This window comes from Heterodontus francisci, chromosome 21 (genome assembly GCF_036365525.1).
Source record: "Heterodontus francisci isolate sHetFra1 chromosome 21, sHetFra1.hap1, whole genome shotgun sequence".
In the NCBI taxonomy this organism is placed as follows: Eukaryota; Metazoa; Chordata; class Chondrichthyes; order Heterodontiformes; family Heterodontidae; genus Heterodontus; species Heterodontus francisci.
The window spans coordinates 52,210,215-52,233,697 of record NC_090391.1 but is presented as its reverse complement, the minus strand read 5'-3'; the positions used below and the strand labels follow the sequence as shown (position 1 = coordinate 52,233,697).

General features: G+C 42.0%; 1 long non-coding RNA gene across 1 annotated transcript; it reads right to left on the bottom strand.

Moving 5' to 3' along the window:
• Positions 1-1,307: 1,307 nt before the first annotated feature.
• Positions 1,308-4,551, bottom strand: LOC137381018 (uncharacterized). Its single transcript, XR_010977108.1, has 3 exons — positions 4,470-4,551; positions 3,953-3,985; positions 1,308-1,681 (listed from the first exon to the last, which is right to left on the bottom strand). It is a non-coding gene; the product is annotated as an uncharacterized lncRNA (long non-coding RNA).
• Positions 4,552-23,483: the final 18,932 nt, after the last annotated feature.

The window sequence follows — 23,483 nt, the reverse complement described above, 5'->3', positions numbered from 1 at the left end:
CACTTGAGGAAAGACGTGAGGGCATTTGAAAGCGTACAGAAAAGATTCAGGTGAATGTTTCCAGGGATGAGGAATTTCAGCTATGAAGATAGATTGCCGAAGTTAGGACTGTTTTCCCTGGAGAAGAGAAGGCTGAAGGTGATTTGATAGAGGTATTCGAAAGCATGAGCTATCTGGACAGGGGAGATAGAGAGAAACTGTCCCCTCTTGTGAAAGGATTGGGAAGGAGAGCGCACAGATTTAAAGTAATGGGTAAAAGAAACAAACATTACTTGACGAAAAACGTTTTCATGCAGTGAGTGGTTAAGTTCCCGAATGCGCAGCCTGAGAATTTGGTGGAGGCAGGTTCAATTGAAGCATTCAAAAGGGAATTGGACAATTAATTGAAAAGGAAGAATGTGTAGGGTTATGGAGAGAAGGCAGTGGAATGGAATTGAATGACTTGCTCTCTCAGAGAGGCAGTGTGACACTATGGTCTGAATAGCCACTTGTGCGCTGTAACAGTTCTGCGATGCTGTGATATTGCCTCTCCTCCTTGTTCCAAACAGAATGCGTTAGTTGATACTTCTCTGCATTAAATTTCATCTGCCACGTGTCCACCCATTTCACCAGCCTCTCTTTGTCCTCTTGAGGTCTTTCACTATCTTTCTTAGAGTAACTGGCCAGGATTTCAGGAAAACTCGCCGCTTTTCTTCCAATAGTTCAGCGGTGTTGAGTTTAATCATTGCAATTGCTTTCTGCACTATGGCAGTTCTGTTGTTTAATGTTCTGTGCATTTCACTTTCATAATATTTCCCAAACTTAAATGGGAATGCACAGGCAGCGATGGGATCTTAAAACGCAGTTTCCTCTTGTGATACCCACAATAATCCATTGCTCCAGATCCCCGAGGCTGAGAAACCTCCCTCCGCTATTCCACAGTTTCAGCTTCACAACATGTACAATATACCAGATCTGAGGCCAGCGATCAGCAGAGGCGCACAATCGGGCTGACAGAACATCCCCGGTAGCGGCTTTTGGGTTGATGAATGGAGAGTTAGATTGAGATTGTGCCATTTGCAGCAGTTCAGATCATTCACTGTGCTTCAGGGAAAATCTCAATGGAAACTGCTCTGTCTGTGTTATAAATGTACTCAGTATCAGGTATTTATTACTCCCGGTGGAGAATGTTTATTAAATATAATACGAGTGATATAATTTTAACAAACAGTGATTCTAATAGTTATATAACATTATTACTAACCAGACAATACTATAAGGATTATCTCACGGTCCAGGTATGGATCATCACGGATTATTTTACTTCCACTTTTTCCTCCGGATTCTATCTGACGCAGCGGGAGATGAGAGACTGAGAAACATTTTTAACTGAGCAAATGACGCCGGCATCACTGGAGTGTGGCCAGGAATAGTAATCCCATTCATGTGACTTACATTCCCTCAAAGCGGCCTCGGTCCCATCGCACTTTACAGCTTCCATCACAATGGGTCCGGAGCCTTCCCCAAAGTGAGCCTGTCCCAGTGCAGAGACCACGGTCCCGCAGCCCAGCTCTGGACACACAACAGTGGCGTCCTGCAGGTCCCAGTAAGAGTCGTCCACTGTCCCCCACTGTCCCTGTAGAGAATCTCCACTCTCCCACTCACCGACCGCCCCCATTCACCAGTCTCAACTTCACCGTCTCTGTAAAGTATTTGAAATATCATCAAGCGATTACAGTCAAATAAACCCACAGGTTTCCAGCGCGTGATGCGTCCCCTAGGATTCTCTGGGAAGCTAGGAGAAGATTGCAGAGCCTTTGTCCTTGATCATTATGTCGTCATTGTCGGCAGGAATAGTGCCGGAAGACTGGAGGATAGCAAATGTTGTCCCCTTGTTCAAGAAGGGGAGTAGAGACAGCCCTGGTAATTATAGACCTGTGAGCCTTACTTCGGTTGTGGGTAAAATGTTGGAAAAGGTTATAAGAGATAGGATTTATAATCATCTTGAAAAGAATAAGTTCATTGGAGATAGTCAGCACGGTTTTGCAACGGGTAGGTCGTGCCTCACAAACTTTATTGAGTTTTTCGAGAAGGTGACCAAACAGGTGGATGAGGGTAAAGCAGTGGATGTGTTGTATATGGATTTCAGTAAGGCGTTTGATAAGGTTCCCCACGGTAGGCTATTGCAGAAAATACGGAAGTATGGGTTTTAAGGTGATTTAGAGCTTTGGATCAGAAATTGGCTAGCTGAAAGAAGACAGAGGGCGGTGGTTGATGGCAAATGTTCATCCTGGAGTTTAGTTACTAGTGGTGTACCGCAAGGATCTGTTTTGGGGCCACTGCTGTTTGTCATTTTTATAAATGACCTGGAAGAGGGTGTAGAAGGGTGGGTTAATAAATTTGCAGATGACACTAAGGTCGGTGGAGTTATGGATAGTGCCGAAGGATGTTGTAGGGTACAGAGAGACATAGATAGGCTGCAGAGCTGGGCAGAGAGATGGCAAATGGAGTTTAATGCGGAAGAGTGTGAGGTGATTCACTTTGGAAGGAGTAACAGGAATGCAGAGTACTGGGCTAATGGGAAGATTCTTGGTAGTGTAGATGAACAGAGAGATCTTGGTGTCCAGGTGCATAAATCCCTGAAGGTTGCTACCCAGGTTAATAGGGCTGTTAAGAAGGCATATGGTGTGTTAGCTTTTATTAGTAGGGGGATCGAGTTTCGGAGCCACGAGGTCATGCTGCAGCTGTACAAAACTCTGGTGAGACCGCACCTAGAGTATTTCGTGCAGTTCTGGTCACCGCATTATAGGAAGGATGTGGAAGCTATGGAAAGGGTGCAGAGGAGATTTACTAGGATGTTGCCTGGTATGGAGGGAAGGTCTTACGAGGAAAGGCTGAGGGACTTGAGGTTGTTTTCGTTGGAGAGAAGGAGGAGGAGAGGTGACTAAATAGAGACATATAAGATAATCAGAGGGTTAGATAGGGTGGATAGTGAGCGTCTTTTTCCTCGGATGGTGATGGCAAACACGAGGGGACATAGCTTCAAGTTGAGGGGTGATAGATATAGGACAGATGTGAGAGGTAGTTTCTTTACTCAGAGAGTAGTAAGGGCGTGGAACGCCCTGCCTGCAGCAGTAGTAGATTCGCCAACTTTAAGGGCATTTAAGTGGTCATTGGATAGACATATGGATGAAAATGGAATAGTGTAGGTCAGATGGTTTCACAGGTCGGCGCAACATCGAGGGCCGAAGGGCCTGCACTGCACTGTAATGTTCTAATTCTAAAAAAAAAAAATTCACCAGGCAAGAGGGGAATTAGTGTCAGAGTATGTCCAGAACCCGAATAAAACCTAGAGTAAATAACAAACATGGCAAAAAGCAGAGGGAAATGCTAATAAACGGTGCAATCCAGCATGGAACCAATGGACAACCGGAAATTCCCACCAACAAAGCAGCTCCAATGGAATCCGGGTGGCGATGTCAGCTCAGAACAGACTTAACCTGCAAAAATGGGGAGATGGGCGTGGCTGTAATTATTACATGTTTCCGTGCTCAGTACTGATTGGACGAACACAGTGAGATCCCAGCAGCAGGAAAGAGCAGAAGAAATTGCACCCTCACCCACCATAGCCAATAAAGTCAGGGCTGGGTGGTCACGTGATCTCGATCTCAGCGCTGATTGGTGAGGTGTAAAATCTGATCACATTTGGGAGCAGTGTTATTGGAGCTGATGCTTCACACTCTGCTTTCAGAGACCCTCAGTTAATGTCCCTCCACATAAAGCCAACAGCCATCTCTCAGCCAGAATAAAAGATCTTTAGTAACACTGTGAGGGGCACATTCCCTTTCTGACTAGCAACATGGCAGTAGGTTAATCATGATCAAAAAGGTACTGAGATTGTTGCCCTAGTTTATTTAATGGGATGGATTAGAGCAGAGAAATAGCAGATAGTGTGAAAATCAAGGGCGATTACCTGACAGGTCATCCTGACTGTTCCCAGGCCTGCCTGAAATGAGAAGTTGACAATTACAGTTCACTGGGGCAAGAAATGAATGAAACTGTCAGAAAGAAAAGACACAAATACAACTAACTTCAGGGTCATTATTCCCGTCACGTTGCAGAAGAAATTATATTGGGATCTGTGATCTCATCTGAGCTTCATTCCTTAAATTGAAAATACAATTTCTGTAACATATTAATTTTGGTAATGGGCCAAAATGTATCCAGAATTGTTTTCACATATACACACACGGAGACCCGGATGCACTCTCTCCTTGTGGTGACGGTGGGTGGGCTCCATGTATTACCAATATGACGGTGCTCCGAGAAGGCGGTGGTGATGGTTGTCTCCCTCAAAGAATCTTACAATGAAACAACACAGAGGGAACATTCAGCCCATGGTGCCCATGCTACCTGTTTGTAAGATGTGTCTCATTATTCCCACTCCCTTTTCCCATCGCCCTGTAAATTTGTGTTGATGGTGCTCTCACCTTTGATGACCGTGTTTAGGTGCCCTGAGAAGAGGGTGCTGATAGACCAGCTTGTAAACCCGCTGGTGATGGTACTCGCATTGAATTCAGCATTCCGATCCCAGGTTTTTGAAGGGACGGTAACAGAAAGTAAATATTTTCCGATCCTGAGGTAAATTTCAATGCCTTTTAATTTACTGCAAATCAGTAACACAGAAATATTAATTACAAATAAAAATAAATTCAAAGGAAGGTGAAGTGAAACGGGACAAACGTGGGATATTCAAAGCTCAGAATTTAAACACTTGAATGAGTTACAAAACCAGGTACAGGGGTGGTTTAGGGATTACAAAATGCAGTCAATGCAGGGAGTTTATCAGTACATGCTTCTCACGGCAGATTATTAGGTGGGTTAAGAATGTAAATAATTAAATTATATCAAATTATTTTAGGTCCAATTTGAACAACTTTCGCAATTAAGTGAGCTCTTGCAGATGTCAGAAATAAATTAATTGATAAAATTCAGTTATTTTAGCTTAAAACATAAGCAAAGCACTGGACAAAAGGACCTCACATCAAAAAAAATCTGGATTCTGTGCGTCAACAGCATTATCAGTAACTTTTAACAACCTAACTCTACAACACATGGGCTAGTGCCTGAAGAAACGTTACCATGGTTAGAAATAACCAAACACGCATCGAACATTTACAGTAGCGAGACAAATTGTTCTGGGCACTGACTGTTGAATTTAAATATGCAAACGAATTCAGGATTTGTTTCGCATGGTGACCAGAGTATGAAACATGTGGAAGGACATTAAATAATTTAATAGGAGTAGGATTAGGCCATACTGCCTACCCATATTTCACTGTTCAATAAAATCATGGCAGACCTACTGCCCCCAAACCACTTTCCCGGCCTTTCCCCAGGGATTGGGAAAGAACTCCGCATCTTTCATTAAACACTGCATCACACGATATAAAAAGTATGGGACTTGTGGAAAGAGATTCAGAAACACGTCTGGATATTAAATACTCCACGGAATGTATGAATCATGCAGAAAGAGAGTGAGAAACACTAATCATTACACGACACCGTGCATATAAATGTATGAATTAGAAAGCATGATATACTGTAAAAATGGTTAGTTTTGAAGATTGTCGCTGACTAAATAAAACAGCGCACACAGCGAATTCCCCTAAGATCTGGAGCAGAATTTTTGGAGAGTGTAATTGATAACTCTATTAATAATTAATGCAAATGAATCAATATTGGTTCCACCTCCAGGTAACATATTACACAATATTTATACTCATTTCCGAAGTTTCCAAATGCTGTACAAGCTATTTAATTTAATTCTCTGAATCACAAGGCACTTCACTGAGAAATTCCGAGGGCAGAAATCTCAATGTGGATGAGTTGGATGGATGCAGATCCCGGTATTCTGCAGTTCTGACTCCCATACACTCGCTTGCAACACAGAGCACATTCTATTTCCAGTAGTCTCCATCTTAAATGCCTGATTAGAATTTTAACTCCACTCTACTGCGTCTGTCCGAGAGCCACTGGAAACAACATAAAACCAACGCTTGTGGTATTTATGCTCAATGTTTATAACAAAACGAAATTTAACTCAAATATTTCTGTTAATGCAATTAAATGTTAATCAGATGACAAATATTAGATCCGTTTTTGCTGTCAGCGACAACAATTGATAACAGTTTCCTATTTGATTTTGATGAACTTAAAATCAAACAGGACAAAATGTAAAAATGTATTAAGTGATAAATTTACTAATTAAGGAAGCTGTTTCAATACTCACTTTATATAATCTCAATAAATGACAAATTTAAATAAATATGCACATTTCCTGTAAATTGATTTTGATCTGGGCCGATTGCTAAGAAAAAAGATTCAGGGAGTCAGCGACATTCAATACTTTCTCCGAAGAAGGGTCACTGACCCGAAACGTTGACTCGGCTTCTCTTTTCACAGATGCTGCCAGAGTTGCTGAGTGGTTCCAGCATTTCTTGTTTTTATTTCAGATTTTCAGCATCCACAGTATTTTGCTTTTCTTTTTTTCCATACTTTCTCTCCGTTCTGTGGCTTGCAGAAAATATTCTTAAATTACCTTCAAAATCAGGATTTTAGAATACCATCCCTTTGACAAAAACAAAAGAAGATTCATCATGGAAGTCTGCAATAACATTTAGGGAACATTTCCCTGTCGTGAACCAGCATTTGTTGTCGATCGACATTAACAAATGTAACCAAACCCGCACTAGAAACGGTGAGAAACTGCATCGAATCATCCACCGAAAAACACCGCAAAAGTATGGAGCAGGTGGAAGGAGACTATTCATGATATCTCATTAAACACTTCACGATGTTTTACATAAAAGCAGCATGTGGAAGGAGACTTTGTCACATTAATTATTACTTGACATTGTACATATGAATGTGTGAAATGAGTTGAGAATTTACAATTAACAAGTTTGCAGACGACACTAAGATTGGTGGAGTAGCAGATAGTGAAGGGGACTGTCAGAGAAAACAGCAGAATATAAATAGATTGGAGAGTTGGGCAGAGAAATGGCAGATGGAGTTCAATCCAGGCAAATGCGAGGTGATGCATTTTGGAAGATCCAATTCAAGTGTGAACTATACAGTAAATGGAAAAGTGCTGGGGAAAATTGATGTTCAGAGAGATTTGGGCGTTCAGGTCCATTGTTCCCTGAAGGTGGCAACGCAGGTCAATAGAGTGGTCAAGAAGGCATACAGCATGCTTTCCTTCATCGGACGGGGTATTGGGTACAAGAAGTTGGCAGGACATGTTACAGTTGTATAAGACTTTGGTTCGGCCACATTTGGAATACCGGGTGCAGTTCTGGTCGCCACATTACCAAAAGGATGTAGATGCTTTGGAGAGGGTGCAGAGGAGGTTCACCAGGACGTTGCCTGGTATGGAGGGCGCTAGCTATGAAGAGAGGTTGAGTAGATTAGGATTCTTTTCATTAGAAAGACGCAGGTTGAGGGGGGACCTGATTGAGGTAGACAAAATCATGAGAGGTATAGACAGGGTGGATAGCAAGAAGCTTTTTCCCAGAGTGGGGGGATTCAATTACTAGGGGTCACGAGTTCAAAGTGCGAGGGGAAAGGTTTAGGGGGGATATGCGTGGAAAGTTCTTTATGCAGAGGGTGGTTGGTGCCTGGGACGCGTTGCCAGCAGAGGTGGTAGATGCGGGCACGATAGCGTCTTTTGAGATGTATCTAGACAGATACATGAATGGGCAGGAAGCAAAGATATACAGACCCTTAGAAAATAGGCAACAGGTTTTGATAGAGGATCTGGATCGGCGCAGGCTTGGAGGGCCGAAGTGCCTGCTCCTGTGCTGTGATTTTCTTTGTTCTCTGTTCTTTAATACAAATTTCTAAATTTGCAAGGTCATCATTAATTAGCACTAATAAATGGAAAATCCTCCGGAGATTTTGGAATAATCAATAACATAATCTTTTGGAGAGGCACTTCACAATTACTGTAATAATTAATGCTAATTGAAATACGATTGGTTCTGACTCTAGTTAATATATTCCACAATGTTTATAGACCATGTGCAAAACTCGAACGTGGCACAAGCTATTTAAATTATTTCAGTTCCATTCAGCATAACACAGAGGTTCAGACAGCACTTCTACTGTGAAATACCTGGAACAGAAATGCTCGTGTGGGTTCAGTCGGCCATAGGCTTAGCTTTGACTGCTGTTCTAAAATCCTTGTGTTACAATAGACCCCAAACCCCGAGACCTTCATTTCTTCCTGTGATCACGCTCTAATTCTAGATTTTGTGTTTGAATAATCTGCTTAGAATTTCAACTCCAGTCAGTTGCGTCGGGCGAAGAGCCGCAGAGGACCAAATAAATCAAATTGCCACGATATTTATTTTCAATTTTGGATTTAAATCAAAGTTTCGCACATGTCCCACCTGGGAATTGCGAAGATGTGTTAATGAGATGCAATATAATATAAAAACAATATTTTCTGATGGCGAAAGAATTGATAATGGTTCCCTATTTAATATTGATATAATGTAAAATTCAACCAACAGCCCAAGCTCCGTATTCAATGTGAATTCTACAAATGAGATGAACTATTTCAATATTTGCTTCATACAAAAGCAATGAAAAAAATTTGCTTTCATCAAGCATGCCTGCTGTTTAAAAATAGTTCTGAATAACTAGCGATTGGAGAAAAGGATACAGGGAGTCATCTGCAATTATTTTTTACCCTGTCTGTGCCTTGAATCAAATGTTCTTTAAATGATCCACAAAATATGACTTTTGTCTCCAATTAGGCAATATTCACGTTAATATAATTAGTTAAATATATAAAGTATCTGATAACACTGGGACTAAGTTTCCCTGTTAGCGAACCAATAACGTTTTCTTTATAGACAGAGATTAATAAATGTAACCAATCACACACGGGAAGTAGTGAGAAACAGAATGGAATCATCGATGCAATAAAACAGCAAACATCGAGCTGTTGCAAATGTACTAAAGAACAATATCGCTAACTCATTACACACTACATGACACTATGTAAACATATATGATTGGGAAAACTTAAATATATTTAGGCACTGCACATATAAATGGAGGAAATAGAACAATGAATTAATATAAAATATACTAATTTTGAAGATCGCCACCATCTGATCAATAATACAGAGCAAGTTCCCAACGATTTAGGTACTTTCAGTAACATCATTTTTGCAGAGTGCATTTGATAATTATACTACTAATTAAAACGAATTGAGAAAATTTTGGTTCCAGCTCCAGCTGAGAGGTTATTATAGATTTAACATAACACTGTAATACGGAAGAAACTATTTTAAAATATTTAGTTTCGTGAACTGTACCACTAGGCGAGCAGACAACACTTGTGTTGAGAAATATCTGTGACAGAAATGCATGTGGCGGTTCAGTCGACAGTAGATGTAGTTTTGACTGGTGTTCTACACTCAGTGAGATAATTTACACCCAGACTCTGATACACTCAATTCAAACAAAGACCGCACTCTACTTCTATCAGACTCGTTTTAAATAATCAGATTAGAATTTCAATTCCAGCTGGCTGTATCAGCATAAGAAACTCAGGGCGAAAAATAAAGCAAACTATCGTGGTCTTTGTGTTCGACACAAATCTCAACTGGGAATTTAAAAGACCCGTTAATTAGATGTAAAACAGTCCATCTCCTTTAACGTCACTGAAACAGTATTGCTGTCAGCAGCAGCTCAGTTGGCAGCACTCTCACCTCGAAGTCAGGAGACGGTGGGTTCAGGTCTAATCCCAGAGACTTCAGCACAAAATCTGGGCAGCCACTCGGAAGAAAAATTAATCCGAGGCTCCCTCTGCCCTCTCAGGTGCACTACTTGAAAGAAAGATGGAAGACTTATCCCTAGTATTCTGGCCGATGTTGATCCCTCAACCAACATCACACACACAAATACATGTTCTTCTGGTAATTATCACAGTGCTGCTTGTATTACATAACTTTGTAGAAGCAGAAAAACAGGACACAGCTTGCAGCTAATCTAACCACAACCAACGGTCATAAATTGTAGACAGAGCAGCTAACCACAATCAGACATTACGGCCAGAAATGGTGTCTGGAGTGGGCATTGAATTAAGGAAGTAGCTTGTTATTGTTGAAACTGATGTTTCGCTGACCTCGGACCTTGCATTGTGCACTGTTACGTAGGCAGTCTTGTGGGTGCTTATCTAATTGTGAAACTGTTCGCTCTGCCTTTTTTATACTATATAAGTCCACGGCGATCTGTAGCTCTTTGGGTGAAGCACTGAACCGCATTTAGGTAAGGTGTGCTCCCCCATGATATCATGCAATAAAGGGTTTGATTCTCAACGTCTGAGTCCGGAGAATTTGTTCAACAATTGGGCACAATCTGGATTTTCTCCAACAGTTTGGCGTAGTCGGCAGGATCCCTGAGTTCGCGGGATCCAAAAGAACCTAGTGAAAAAAACTAATCGACAGGATCAGGGGTAAGTCAACTTTTCTGCGACCCTAGTGTCTCAATCACCCAGCCTGAGCCTGAATTCAGAGGGCTACGGGGCCCCATGTGAAGGCCAGATAACTGGGAGAGGGGGACTAAAGGGGTCAAGGAAGAATTGGCAGAAACCTGATCAGAAAAGATCTAAAATTCCGCGAAGGGAAGTTGAAAAGGAGATGAGTAGAAAATCCAGTAAAATGTGGCGAATTCGGTGTAGTAGTAGTACCAAATTCCGGGAATTTGGGGATCCTAATTTGAGTTTGCACGAGCTGTTCCTCCACCGGCTGGAGTCAAGAGGCTGTGGGACAAAGGCGTTCGGACAACCGTCTGGGACGGTGAACGACTGGGGCTGTAACTAAACTACCAAATTGACCCGACAGGCACGTGATCGTTGCTCCTGAGGACACGAGCCGGAATCTGGCCCTAGAGAGAGAGGCTGTGGGACGGAGGGAGAACGAAAGAGCGTTGGCTTGAGAGACAGGGGTGTGCCGGTTAGCTGACCTTGAGAATTTAACATTAACTGCGCCTGTTCGTATCCTTGGGTCTATTTGTTTGTTGTGTCTTGTTTGTTTTCCTTTGTTTTAATGCTACTTGATTCATAGAAAAGAACTCGTAAATTTAGAAGGTTTTGAGAAAGTAGAAGTAAAAGTGGACTCAACGGCTTCCAAGAAGGAAGGGTTGCCCCCGGGGACAAGTAAACCATGTCCTCTGGAGAAAGGCGACCCGCGTCCGTTTGCCCCCTCGAAGGAGACGCAGAAGTGTCACGGTAAATATGTGTTTTAAAGATAGGTATGTTTTAAAGTAAAACCAAGTTACGGTGTCTTTGATTCAACTGTGAGAATGTCGGAAGCTTCCGCGAATGAATTGAATATCTGGGAAGAATGGCTTGTATTCTGTCGAACTGACTGTCGTTAACTCTTTGTTGACAGGCTTTAATGTGAAAAACATGAGTCGATTAAGTTGTTTGGAATTGAATGAGTGTGAAAAGTGATTGTTCAGTGTGTTCATTTCGATTTAAGATTGTGCACCCAGGAATGGGATATAAAATTGAATTATATTTTAAGTTAAAGTTTTATTTTTAGTTGGTTTTGCAACTGTGAAATGGCAATGAACAATTTTCTGAGGGATAAGCTTCAGCCTTGAAGGTCTGAAGATGTCTGGCAGAAATTTAATTTGGGGTTTGGAACATTGTTTTAATTGGAAACTCTGCTATTGTATTATTTTACAGTCTAAATTTGAAGACATGTTTTACTGACTGTTATCTTGTTTTAAGGGAAAGAAAGGATAGAAAAGGAGGTATAGGAAAGATTCTGTCTGTCTAAAAAGATTAAAGTTTGTGTAAGGACCTAGTGTTAAGTCTTTTGTTGCAAGAATGTTAAATAACTTTTTCTTTAGTTTTTGATTTTATTACAGTCATTTGAAAAGGCGCCTGTAGAAAGAGCAAGAAAATGATGTAATTTACCTATCTTTTAAAATAAGCACGTGCTATTCTGTTCTGTGTGTAGTTAATAAGTATTATAAGTTAATAAGTCTGAATTGAATTAATACTGTTAAGGTTAATTGACCTGTTTAAGTTGAAGAACTGGAAATGTCATTTGCAACCACAATGAACTTTCAAGTTTCGCATGTTGAGTTTTGGAGGAGTCTTAAGTTCCGAACAGGGGACTCACTCATATAACATCGGCAGTTTTGATTTTTAAATATTATTGCAATGAATTGGAATTGGAATCATCTTTGTCGTAAAATTCCTTGGATTAGGAACCTCTTACAAGAGATACAAAAAGTTTGGAAACAATTGGAGTTTAATCTAAAATGCTGTCTTTCCTGATGGAGATGATTTCCTTTGAACTTGAAAAATGTTACACATGATTTTGTTGTTTTTAAACCCTAAGGATACCAAAAGGATTGAAAAGGTTCAAAATAGGTAGTTCTTTTCGATCAGAAAAGAAAGGTTTCGTAAAGTGACGTAGCTGAGAATGTTTTGCTCCGCCTCCTTGGAGACAAACAAAGAACTTAACCCGCTGCAGCTTTTTGCATAGCTGAGAGTCAAAGTTATACATAATGGACATTGCCAAATTTTACATTTCTAAGTTGACAGATAGAATTGGACAAATTAAACCATTGGGCTCAGGGGCAGAGCCACAATGGATTCTTTTTCAGCAGGTGACGGCAGGTTCCAAGGCCACATGAGAACTGATGCCACAACAAGAGATCCAGCAGCTTAGAGAATTTAAAACTGAATTGCAGACATCAAATATCATAGCATCTTTATCAATGAGACAAAATGCTTGAGAAGGAAAGATAGTTGCAAACACTTCTGTCCTTAACGTACAAAAAGTACAACCAAGTCTGGGCATAAGAAATTGGAATCAATAAACAAAATTTAACTGATATGAGTGGTGATTTAAAGCACTAAAAGGGAAATTTATCTGATATTTAAGAGGACAAACAAAGTTTTAGAAAATAACAAATCAGTGGTTTACTGTGTTGGACTTTAGCAATGGGTTCCGGTCCATACAGTTGGCACAAGAGTGTCAAAATAAATTTGCATTTACGTTCAAGGGACAACAGTACTTCTGGACATGTCTCTCCCAGGGATTTTATAATAATCCATCGATATTCCACCTTCCTTCAAGAAGGTTAGAGTGAAAGTTAGGCTGAAAATGGCACCGATAATGAAGGAAAGGTTTTCTTATTTGGGAATAATAATAACACAGGGAAAGCATGAGACAGAGCAAAACTGAGTGCAGACAATCCTCGAACTCCCCTAGCGCAAGATATTAAAGCTCTAAATAAAAAGGACTGTTCCTATTTCTGGTTATGAGATTAAACAGACAAGAAGCAACAACCCCCACTGTTAACCCCACATCCGAATTACCGACGAGTAAGGTTACGACCCAACAGCCAAAAGTGACTGGTCTCCCTTGCCCGGTCTTGACTACAGGACTAGAAAATAGACTTGTGATAATAGAACCAAATAAAATTGTATATGATAATGTAAAGCTTGAGTTGGTACCGGTAATATTGATTTTCTCAGATATCCAGCTACCTGACTGGTGCCCTGAGAAGACCCGAGAGTTGTACAAGGTATTACTGTAACAATTGTTGAGACAGGAATTTGGTAATGAGAAAATAATAAAGGGAAAGAGCCATAAACGCAGTTTGGTGAATGACGCAGCCACAGTCCTTAATACAGGAACTTCAATTGTCAATACTATAGATTTGGAAAATGTGGACCAGAAGGTTAGAACTCTCAGTCAGCTAGTAAAGGATATTAAATAAAAAGGAACAAAAGGCACAGAAGTGGTGTAGCTAAAGTAGGACAGGATCTGTCAAAAACGGTGACAGGACTGGTGAGAGTACGGGAAGGTCATGCTCATACTATTAATGATATCATAGAAAAGGTAAAGGAGGTCCACGACATTTCAAATAATGAACGTGTTTGTAGTACATACGGTCCGTGGATGTTCGAGCAAACGAAGGAAAATTGGAGGCAAATTGATGCAGGACAGGTGCCAGTTTGGATCAATTACACCCAGTTGGAGGACTCAGCTATTGACACAAATGATAAAATTATCCGGTGCCAACTCAGAAAACCTAAGGTATGGAAAGGTCAGGAATGTGTAAATACAGGATCTATGAGTATTGGAGTAGTGTTGGGAATACCTGTAATTCTGAGAGATAAGTTAGGGATACAATTACATGAAGTAGAAAATATAGGAGTGATAAGGGGAAAAGATTACATAAAATACAATGATATTTTACCATATGTTGTGGAAATTGGAAAAGAGGTAATTGGAACAACATTGTCCATTGTCTGAGTGTAGACTGGAAAACCATGTGATCATGTGTCCTCGTCCTATATATAAAACGGCAGAATCAAAATGTGGATTTAATACCACTGTAAATTGCACCATGAAGACTAGGAAAGCATTGTCAGGACTAACCCATGTGGCCTATATGGGAAAGGGGAGATATTGCTTAACCACCACAGCGAAGGAGTACCAGTATGGACATAAACGGACTTGTCCGGTGAACAACAGTATGTTTTGGTTCAACCCACAATTACCAACCCGAGTAGGGAAGATGGAGTTGGTGCAGATACATGAGCAAAAGACAGAAACGATAACTGTGACAGAATGTATCAAGGAGGAATTGACAAATTAACTCCGAGAATATGAATATACTATTCAGCCATTGCTCACACGCTTGGGTAAAGAGAGACAGCAGCTGGAATCCACTCCAAGCTGGAACAACAGTCGAAGATGCGACAAGATGAGATTGACAAGATAAATGATTCCACCTGGAAGGAGGACTCATGGAACTGGGGGTCAGACGTGCAGATACACCCCTGGTTTAGAATTATCTCCCATGTCCTGATAGCGGTTCTGGGTATCATGGTGTTAGATTTGACGTACTTAATTTGGCAACTTAAGAAATTAATTAGGCAATGCAAGAGGATGTATGAATACAGGTTGGACAGCTACCCGAAAAGCAATTAGTGTTCGAACTTGCTCTGTAAAAGGAGGGACAATTAGTTATGCCATAAAAGGGTAATTGTATAACCTTTTCATATATACTTAAAGTGAGCAAATGAATGATCAATGTACTTTATGAAATTGTATTATGTTTATACAATCGATTATGTAACAGTGATGTTTAAATGAATTTTTAATTGTACAAGTGTACCACCTTTTATGTTGTAAGCAAGTATTTGAAGCCCCTGCAAAACATATGCCTTTACAAAATTCCCGCTGCCCCCTTGTGATATAAGCAGGCGACGTATTGAGTGCGACCCCTGCGGGTGTTGAAGGCTGATTCGAGACAAATAGAGACCATTAAAGGCACCTAGGTGGGATCAAGGGAAGAATTCTTAAAAGGGTTGTTGAAGAGTCAAGAGGGGACTGTGAGAACGGAATTTTAGAATTTTAAGAACAGAATTTTATGGGGACATTTAAGCTGAGATTAATCAATCATGTATTGCTCGCTTGGCCTTGCGGCTGGCACAGCGCAATGGCAGGAAATAAATTATGCTTCAATGACTACTTTAAATACCTCTCCCCTCCACATACGATGATATTGTGTTATCATGGTATGATAAAAGGAGGGATTGTTGGAGAATTTTCTGAGCTTTGCTAATTATTTCTTAACTTTGTAAAAATAGAGAAACAGGACGCAGCTTGTAGCTAACCTAACCAATGATCAGGAAATGTAGACAGAGCAACTGACCACAATCATCCGGCTTAGGAAGGGACAGAGCTCATGATGGATTTTGGGAAGTTAAAGCAGAGTGTTCGTTACTGACTCTTCCGCTTTTATCATGTTTGTCCAACCTAGCCAGAAGTAACGGCCAAATATAGTACCTGGAGTGTGTACGTTAAATAGGGAACAATAGCTTGTTATGCTCGAACTAACGCTCTACTGACCTCGGACATTGCAAAGGGCACAGAGCTGCAGGTGGTCTTGTGGTTGTCCTGTGTTTGATGCTTAAATGTGAAACTGCTAGCTCTGCTTCTTTTATACAATATAAATCCACGGCGATTTGTAGCTGGCGGGAGCAGCACTGGACTGCATTTAGGTAAGGTGTGCTCCCCCATGATATCATGTAATAAAAAGTTTGTTCTCAACGTCTGAGTCCGGAGAATTTGTTCAACAATTGGGCACAATCTGGATTTTCTTCAACAGTCACATGGAAGGACAAGGGCAGCAGATGCTTGTGAACATTACAACTTGCAAGCTTCCCTTCAAGTCACACAACATCCTGGCTTGGAATTTTATCGCCGTTCCTTCACTGTCGCTGGGTCAAAATCCAGGAACTACTTTCCTAACAGCACTGAGGGTGCACCTACCCCACATGGACTGCAGCAGTTCAAGAATGCGGCTCACCATCACCGTCTCGAAGGCAATTAGGGATGGGCAACAAAAGCTGTCAAACCAGCGATGCCCACATCCCATGAACTAATAAAATAAAACTGTATTTAAAAAGATCAGTGGTCCTAATACTGAAGCCTGTGGAACACGACTTCATACTTTCAATCTGAAGAACAATTGCCCCCCACATCTCTTTGCACTCTCTTCCTCAGCAAACATCATATCCAAACTGTCATTGGCCCTTTACTCCACCGGTTTCAGTTGACCAGACACGTTTCGTAAATGTTAGTTGATCAAACACCTTTATAAAGTCCATCTACATGACATCAACTGTACGTCCTTCCTCAACCCTACCTGTTACTTCATCAAAGAACTCGATGAATCTGTTTATCATAGAATCATAGAACAGGTCCAGCAGAGGGGCAGGCATTTACACCATCTTTTCCGTGCCAGCTCTTTGCAAGTACCACTCACCTAGTCCCACTCCTCTGGCCTTTCTCTGTAGCCATGTTTATTTTTCTGCATAATTGCCCTATTCTTTTTTGAAAGCCAAGATTGAATCAGCCTGCACCAACATCTCAGACAATTTATTACAGAACCTAATGACTCGCTATGTAAAGGTTTGCCCTCATGTTGCTGTCATTTCTTTTGTCAACCGCCTCAAAACGGTGCCCTCTCGTTCTCCATCCTTCCAAGAATAAGTACAGTCTCTCCATATCTGCTATACTCAGACAACTCTTAATTTTGAACACCGCTATAAAATCATCTCTCAAATTTCACTTCTCTAAGGAGAGCAGAACCAACTTTTCCAAACAATTCACATAACGGCATTCCCTCCTTCCTGGAACTATTTTATTGAATCTTCTCTGCACCCGCTCTAATGCCTTCAAATGCTTCCTAAAGTGCGTTGCCCAGAACTGGGCACAATACTTCAATTGAGGGGAACCAGTTTCTCATGCAGGTTTATCATAACTTCCTTGCTTTTCTACTTTATGCCCCAACTTATAAAGCTCGGGAGACCGTATGCTTCATTAAACATTTTCTCAAGCTGCCCTTTGAACGTCACTGACTTGTGCACATATAACCCCAGGTCCCTCTGCTCCTGCAGCCCCTTTAGAATTGCACCTTTCATTTTATATTACATGTTCTTGTTCTTCCTACCAAAATAAACCACTTCACATTCCTCTGCATTAAGTCCATCTATTTTATATATATACATATATGTATATATAAAAGAAGGGCTGCTACCACTGACTCCTGAAGATCTCCACTGTCTACTTTACTACAGTCAGCACTGCTTTACGTTTCCAGTCACTCATCCAATTTCATATCCATTCCGCTACTGCAATTTTTACAAATGTGTTCTAACCCCACCAAGAAGCCTGTTCATTTGCTCATTATCAAATGTTGTTTGGAAATCCATGTTTCCACATAACCCTCATCAAACCTTTCTGTTACCCCATCAAAAAACGCAAGCATTTATTATTCCATGATTTCCCAACCAGCCAATATTTCTTCCTGGAATATGGTCTCTGAAATTTCCCCCATCATTGACATTCTGCAGGCTGGCCTGTATTTACAGGGTTTATCCCCCTCCTTTTTATTCTACAGTTTTACATTTACAACCCTCCAGTCCACTGGCACAACTCCCATATTCAAAGAGGATCGAGGGATTCTGGCCAATGCTTTTGCTTTTTCCACATTTCCTTCCCTCAGCAACGCTCAAACATCTCCTCCAGACTGGGTAAATGGTCTACTTTATAGTTGTACAAAAATTGTTGAATTGAAAGGAATTAACTGAACCTGTTTTTTCAGTCTATAATTAACATCAGCCTCCATGGACCCTAATTTTGCCACTGGAGCGTTTCCCTTTTCTATTAATAAGGCTCTCTTTACAATGTGTTATCCCATAGTGTCAGCGGAGGCATCACACCTGGCAGTAACAGGGATCAGCGGCCCTGGAGACAGGGAGAGGACAGATCAGGATCTGAGAATAATAGATTGGAGTGTTAGAAAAATGGGTCAGAATCTGAGAACAAGAGATTGGAATGTTACAACAATGGTCAGGAGTTTCTCCCCTGCCTTTGACTTTCTTTCTGCGTTTTATGATTGGCTAACATTGGATCGCCGAATCTATTTCGCCCTTTTAACGATGCAAACGATGTATTATCCCATCCTTGCTATTGTTGGTGTCGCTGGTAAGTGCCTCTCACAAGTTATTGATTCTATAAATTAAGCTTAACTTCAGTACTGTTATTGTCATTTACTCTGTCTTGCTTGTTGATATAATTGTTCCTGGTAACTCTCTGTGTCCAGCTATTAGATCTTGATATTGGATTTAACTGTATTATTTTCTTGGCACTTGCATTTTGGGAAGACTGAATCTATTGTCATTGATTTCCATCAGAAATTCTGTTCCCGATCCACCCACTCCATCTCGCGCCCTGGCCAATGTCTGAGAATGAACACAACTGCTCACAACCTCGGTGACCCTTTGATCCTAAGCGAAGTTCGAATCTCTTAGCCTCTGGATCAGCAAAACTGCCGACTGCCACCTTCATAATATTGCACGTCTCCACCTCTCCGTCAGCTCATCTGCTGCATAAACCCTCATATTTGCCTTTGTCGAATCCAGTCGAATATTCCACAGTTTTTCTGGCCACCATCACAATTAAAAGCCTCTTTAAATTTCAGGTCATCCAGGACAATGCTGCCTAATTCACAACAAGTACAGTTCATCCATAACCCCTATGCTCACTCACCTATCCTCGCTCCAGGTCCGGCAATGTTACAATCTTAATATACTCATTCTTGGGTGAAAATCTCTCAATGGTCTCCACCCTCCGATTAGGACCATTTCCCTGCACATTTTCCATATTCCAGGCACTTCTTGTAGTTTTATTATTTATCATTCCCTTTTAAAGGTGAATTTCTTTCTCTGTGGATCTCTCTCTGGCCATGATTTTGGCCTCAGTAGAGTCACTGGGATGGGTGCTGTGGAATCCATGCTGGTGATCATTTCTGTTGTGGCCTGCACGCTACCCATGATGGAGAGGGTGCTAGTCCCTGAGTAACCTGCATGGACCGGCAGTGGGAACATGGTCAGAATTTGGCATCTATCAGGCGTTCTGGCAGCTTTCTAACTTGGTCTGCACTGACCATCTGTGTTAGTCACTCTCAGCTCAACAGGCTATAGTTCCAGTGTATCACTGTCTGCAACATGACAAACAAATGGAGCACAGGCTGCAGTGAGGGGCTGCGCAAATTATGCGGAGGGTGGGGGGGAGGTGGTGCTCTGCCCTACCCAGCCGGGTTTCCCGAGAGTACTTTTCCTACAAACACATAACCCAGGAGCAGTGTGTGAGGTGACTCTGATTCAATAAGGAGGTGGTTACAGAGCTGTGCCACCTGCTACATTATGACTTGAAGCCTCACACCAGGGTGAGGACAGAACTGCCAGTGACCATTACGTTCACATTTTCATTGAACTTCTGTGAATCTGGATCTTTCCAGGGAGGAGCAGGCGACATATTCAACATCTCCTAATATGTCATCACTCGATGTACCCGGAAGGTGATGGAGGCATCCCATATGGGTTTTCTCCTCAGTTGGGAGAAGCAGGATGAGAAGACCTGTAGTTTTAACAGGATGGCAGGATTTCCGCTGGGGTATGTGGCTCTGTGGGGCCTCCAAGTCAACGGGGAGAGGTACAGAAACTGATATACTCAGTGCATGAATGTGCAGTTGGTGTGTGGACATGCCCAGTACATCATGTTTGTAAATATCCACTAGCCTGGAAGAAGCCACAATACCTTCATTATGAAGTAGTCAGCCCTTCCCAGCGTCTTCAGCTCTCCATGTAAAAAGAGAAATTGTCTCCTCGGAGACAAAGCCCTCTATACGCGGTTCATTTTCCACCCACCCACCATTGCCCCCACCCCATCACTCAAAATGCAAGGACATCAAGTATATAACGAGAGCAATGCAGTCACTAAGAACATCATGCAGAAGACCATCGGCTTCCAATGACTGAACCGTTCAGGTGGAGCCCTCCAGTCGACCAGGTGCCCAAGTTCATGGTGTTCTGTTGCACCATTCATATTGTTGCCATCATGAGAATACAAGTATTGCCACCAGGAACTCAGAGGACACCTCAGGAAGAGGAGGCAGAGAGGATATTTTCTGGAGACCTTCCACCCGAAATGTCCGTCATAGAATTCCTGATAAGATTCTGGTTCCAATAGGATCATGTAACCATATAACCATACAAATTAGGAGCAGATGTCGGCTATTCAGCCCATATAGCTTGCTCCGCAATTTAATGCTATCATCGCTGATCTGTTTTCTGTCTGAAATTCCACATTCCCATTTATCCCCGATAATCTTTCGTTGCCTTTCCAAACAAGGATCTATCTTACTCAGCCTTAAACGTATTCAATTACCCCACCCCCACCACCTTCTGAGGCAGAACATTCCAAAGTCACATGACCCTCTGAGAGAAAAACATTCTCCTCGTCTCTGTCCTAAATGGGCGTCACTTAATTTTCATCAGTGCACGTTAGTTCTGGACTCACCCACAAGAGGAAACATCCCCTCCACATTCACCCTGTCCAGACCGTTCAGGATCTTATATACTTCAGTCAAGTCTCCCCTCACTCTTCTAAGTTCCAATGAAAACATGCCCGACCTGTCCAACATTTCCACATAATACAACCCACTCATTCCAGGTATCAATCTAGTAAATATCCTTTGACCAGCCTCCAATGCATTTTTATTTTAGAATTAGAACATTCCAAAGCAGTACAGGCCCTTCGGCCCTCGATGTTGCGCCGACCTGTGAAACCATCTGACCTACACTATTCCATTTTCATCCATATGTCTATCCAATGACCACTTAAATGCCCTTAAAGTTGGCGAGTCTACTACTGTTGCAGGCAGGGCCTTCCACGCCCCTACTACTCTCTGAGTAGAGACACTAGCTCTGACATCTGTCCTATATCTATCACCCCTCAACTTAAAGCTATGTCCCCTCGTGTTTGCTATCACCATCCGAGGAAAAAGACTCTCACTATCCACCGTATCTAACCCTCTGATTATCTTATATGTCTCTATTAAGTCACCTCTCCTCCTCCTTCTCTCCAACGAAAACAACTTCAAGTCCCTCAGCCTTTCCTCAGACGACCTTCCCTCCATACCAGGCAACAGTCCAGTAAATCTCCTCTGCACCCTTTTCAAAGCTTCCACATCCTCCCTATAATGCAGTGACCAGAACTGCACGCAATACTCCAGGTGCGGTCTCACCAGAGTTTTGTACAGCTGCAGCATGACCTCGTGGCTCCGAAACTCGATCCCCCTACTAATAAAAGCTAACACACCATATGCCTTCTTAACAGCTCTATTAACCTGGGTAGCAACTTTCAGGGATTTCTGCACCTGGACACCAAGATCTCTCTGTTCATCTACACTACCAAGAATCTTCCCATTGGCCCAGTACTCTGCATTCCTGTTTCTCCTTCAAAAGTGAATCACCTCACACTTTTCAGCATTAAACTCCATTTGCCATCTCTCATCCCAGCTCTGCAGCCTATTTCTGTCCCTCTGTAACCTACAACATCCTTCGGCACTATCCACAACACCACAGACCTTCGTGTCATCCGCAAATTCAATAACCCACCCTTCTACACCCTCTTCCAAGTCATTTATAAAAATGACAAACAGCAGTGGCCCCAAAACAGATCCTTGCGGTACACCACTAGTAACTGAACTCCAGGATGAACATTTGCCATCAACCACCACCCTCTGTCTTCTTTCAGCGAGCCAATTTCTGATCCAAAGCTCTAAATCACCTTCAACCCCATACTTCCGTATTTTCTGCAATAGCCTACCGTGGCGAACATTATCAAACGCCTTACTGAAATTAACATCCTTCCTTAAATAAGGAGACAAAAACTGTACGCAGTATTCTAACTGTGGTCTCACCAATACCCTGCATAACGGAAGCATAACATTTCTACTTTTATTTCATCTTGTAATAAAGCGTCTCATTCTATTTGCCTTCTTATTAACTGCTAAAACTGCATACCAACCTTTTGTGACTCGTGCAGTAGAACACCTAGATCCCTCTACACCTCGGAATTCTCCAACACTCCCCCTTTGAGAAATACTCTGTTTTTTATTTTATTCTTCCTGCCAAAGTGAACAACTTCGCATTTTCCCACATTATAATCCATCTTCCAGATTGCTGCCCACTCACTCAACCTATCTCTATCAGTCTGCAACCTCCTTATGTCCTTTCTCACCATGGCTCCCCCATTCACCACCATTACACCCATCTGAGATGCACCATCACAGCGTCGCCTTGGTCATAATCGTGCAATAATAAACCACCAGCAAAATCCTTTACATTTACATAGTTATCCAACAACATTTTCAATCATACAAACAAAACTGATCTATTGACTCTTGTGAATTCGCTTGGTGCCTATTTTGCGGGTTCCCGCGACTTGCCTAGTGCTGCTACACAGTGCTTCCCCAGTGGCTGCAGCATGGCTGGTGGAAGACTGACGACTTTCACTGGGCTAGACTGCAGATGGACTTGCAGGACGCTCTCGAGCAGCTGTGGGCCTTGAGGGCTCGAATTCAGAATGCACCACCTCGGCATGTGAAGCAGAAGCCTGGGCTGGCTGATGGGAAGCAGCAAGGACAATGATGGAGTGGCGGTGAAGGGAGAACAAATACTGACATCCTCAGAGAGGACAGCAGGTTTATGCTCCACGAAGCCACTGCCAGTAACATGGGGCAACACATCAGCAATCCTAGTAATCTACTGGATAACAGATTGCTCGACTGCTGTGAGAGCCTGCAAAAACCTTTGAGCACTGAGATCCACAGCCATGATGGCAGCAGTCTGATCCTGCATGGCAGCAAGCATGGTTCTCATGACCTCAGTCTGAGCTTCCACTGTAGCACTGAAACGTTGGGTGTCTGCCGCCTGTGCTGCAGTGGAAGCTGAGACAATGGTTACCAGACGCTGTATCATCGCTGGGTTCGTGAGTGCTGTCAGAGAGTTAGTGACCAATTCCACAGCAGAAAGA